Genomic DNA, 3,095 nt, shown 5'->3' on the forward strand with positions numbered 1-3,095 from the left:
TATACACATACTCCCTCCTATTCATATATACATACATACATATATACATACACACACACATATATATTCCCTTCAAGTATCCTCATACTGAGAAAAATCCTATGAGTTACAATTATCATTTTTTTTTATGTAGGAGTGTAGATAGTTCAACTTTAATAAGTTCCTTATGATTTCTTTTTCCTGTTTACCTTCTCATGCTTCTCTTGCTTCTTGTATTTGAAAGTCAGATTTTCCATTCAGCTCTGTTTTTTTTTCATCAAGAATGCTTGAAAATCTGGGCGGCTAGGTGGTGCAGTGAATAGAGCACCGGCCCTGGAGTCAGGAGGACTTGGGTTCAAGTCTGGTCTCAGACACTTAACACACAAAAAAACTAGCCCTGTGACCTTGGGCAGATTGCTTAACCCCAATTGCCCTCCAAAAAGCAAAAAAAAGAATGCTTGAAAATCCTTTATTTCATTGAGTGACCATATTTTCCCCTGTAGCATTATACTCAGTTTTGCTGGGTGGGTGATTCTTGGTTTTAGTCCTAGCTCCTTTGACCTCTGGAATAGATGAACCTGGCTCTTTTCTAGGTAAGCAATCCTGTCAAAAAGGAAACAAGGTTGGTTTGGCATGACTCATTCTTTTTTTTTTTTTTTTTTTACCAGACCAGCTTCGTGGTTTTTTTTCCTGTATAAATCCCCCTTTCTTTCCTCCCCCCAAATCTAGGGGTTTAGGGTATCTCACAAAGGGCATTGGTGGTAGGGGAATGTCAATAAGGCAGTAAAAGATTCTGTGTAGAATGGTTAAGGATTTGGGAAGGGTATGTGTATGGAGGATCTCCCTCCTGCTTTGGGACGCTGTCTATCACAGTGGCGGTAGGAGCGATCCTAGTGTCCGTGGGGAGGGGAAATGCCAGCTGTCTTCTGTATTGGTCCTGGATACAGTCCCTCCAGGGGTCGTCCTGGGCTCCCTTCCCCAGCTCTCTGTAGATAAGTGTGTTGCAGAGCTCGGAAGGCAGAGGTTCGTCTGTGGGAGCTAAAGGTCAGCATTTCCGGTAGCACTTGTGCTCCAGGCCCCTCCAGCTCAGGCACAACAGACTGGGGACTACAAGAAGTGCAGGCTCCATGGGGCAGAGAGACATCAGGAGCCCAATCAGGTCGAAGATTGTGCTTAACTGGTGAGCTTCAGCGTTTCCACAGAAGACAGGCTTCCTATGGAACAGCTCTGCAAAGATGCAGCCAGCACTCCATATGTGCACAGGTGTTGCATATGCTGATTGCAGGAGAACTTCAGGAGCCTGGTCCCAGAGAGTGACTCCCACAGGTGTGAGTGCCAGATCTGGGCTAAGCCCAAGTCAGCCAGCCAGACTGTTCTGCTTCTAGTCACAAGTATGTTTTCTGGCTTCAGGTCACAGAGAACAATGCGGTTGGCATGAAGAAAGTCTAGGCCTCTCAAGAACTGTCTCATCAGGTCCTTGATGGTCTCCAGGGGCAGCCCTGGTGGAGGGGCCTTGTCCTGATATGTCCTCAGGTCTTAGTCCACATGTTCAAACACCAGGGTCACCTTGGTCCCCCGGTCAGTTTGGGCCGTGGCACAGACATCCATCAGCCAGATGCTCAAAGGCCTCCAGCCTCCTAAGGAAGGCCACCTCCCAGACAGTGCTGACCAGCAGGTCCCCTCAACTTCCTCCTCTGGTCAGGACTTTCATGCTCTTGAGTGGTGGCAGGCCTTGTACACCGTCCCATAGGCACCCACATGGATCTTGGCCACGGGTTCATACCAAGGAATATCCATCCTGGGTCTCCTCCATCGCTGGTGGTCATACCTTGTGAGGCAGGGACAGACCATTGTCTAGGCCCTGGAGCCAGCCCTGGCAGAGCCATGCAGGGTAAATGCGGTCCCCAGGGGCCGGATGCAGCAGGCCTCACCATAGACTCTAAGGGGCTATAGTGGATGCCTCTTCCACCAGCACGACTCGTTCTTGATGAAAACACATTGGCTTTTTGTAATGACCACTTCCATTTCCAGATGTTCACCAAACATCTCTTTAATGATCCATTCTAGAATTTTCTTTTTTTTTCATTTTTCAAATGCTTTATTAACTTCTGATTTACATCATTCATTTCTGCCAGATTTTGAGTTACAAATTTTCTCCCCGTTTTACCCCTACCCACCACTCCAAAATAGCAGTCCCACACAATGTCCCCTCCTACAATCTGCTCTCTCCCATATTTTCTCCCATACACCTTTTGACTTTTCCAGTAGGGCATGGTGGATCTCTATGCCCCAGTGCCTGTATATCTTATTTCCCAATTACATGTAAAATAGTATTAATAATATTATATATATATATATATATATATTTTTAAACATTTTATTTTAAAACTTTGAATTCCAGATTCATTCCCTTCCTCCCTTGTCACCCACCCTTACTGGGAAGATAAGCAGTTCAGTATAAGCTGTACATGTGTGGCTAATGCAAAACATTAACATAGTAGATATACTGTAAAAGACTGACTATATTACCCCCCCTCCTATCCCACCTCCCACTTGTTCTATTCTCTACTTTGATCCTGTCCATTTTCAAAAGTGGGTGCTTCTCACTTTCCTCCCCCCCAGTCTGCCCTCCCTTGCATCATCCCCCTTTTATCCCCTTCCCCCCTACTCTCCTGTAGGGTGAGATACTCTATTTAGTGTGTATTTCATTCCCTCCCTGAGCCAAATTCAATGAGAATAAGGTTGACCCATTCCCTTTTTCCTTCCTATTCTTCCCCTCTGTTGTAATCATTTTCCCTTGCCTCTTCTATATGAGATAGTTTACCCCATTCTGTCTCTCCCCATCTCCTCTCATTATATTCCTCTCTCACCTCTTAATTTCACCTTTTAAGTATCATCCCTTCCTATTAAATTGGTCCTGTGCCCTCTATCTATGTATATGTAAACATATATACACATATTCACATATGTATTCATATGCCCATATACCCTCATATATAGACACACACATACATACATACATATATATATATTTCTATTCCCTTAAACTATTTTCATACTGAGAAGTGTTTCATCAGTTATAATTATTGTTTTTCAATGTAGGAATGTTAATAGAC

General features: G+C 44.4%; 1 pseudogene; it reads right to left on the bottom strand.

The window, feature by feature from the left end:
• Positions 1 to 869: 869 nt before the first annotated feature.
• On the bottom strand, positions 870 to 1,776 carry LOC138146460 (cyclin-dependent kinase 4 pseudogene; annotated as a pseudogene).
• Between the last annotated feature and the right edge of the window lie 1,319 nt (positions 1,777 to 3,095).

The sequence above is a fragment of the Petaurus breviceps genome, unplaced genomic scaffold, assembly GCF_028583685.1.
Source record: "Petaurus breviceps papuanus isolate PSGF00001 unplaced genomic scaffold, PetGlider_PUasm1.0 90762, whole genome shotgun sequence".
Classification (NCBI taxonomy): domain Eukaryota; kingdom Metazoa; phylum Chordata; class Mammalia; order Diprotodontia; family Petauridae; genus Petaurus; species Petaurus breviceps.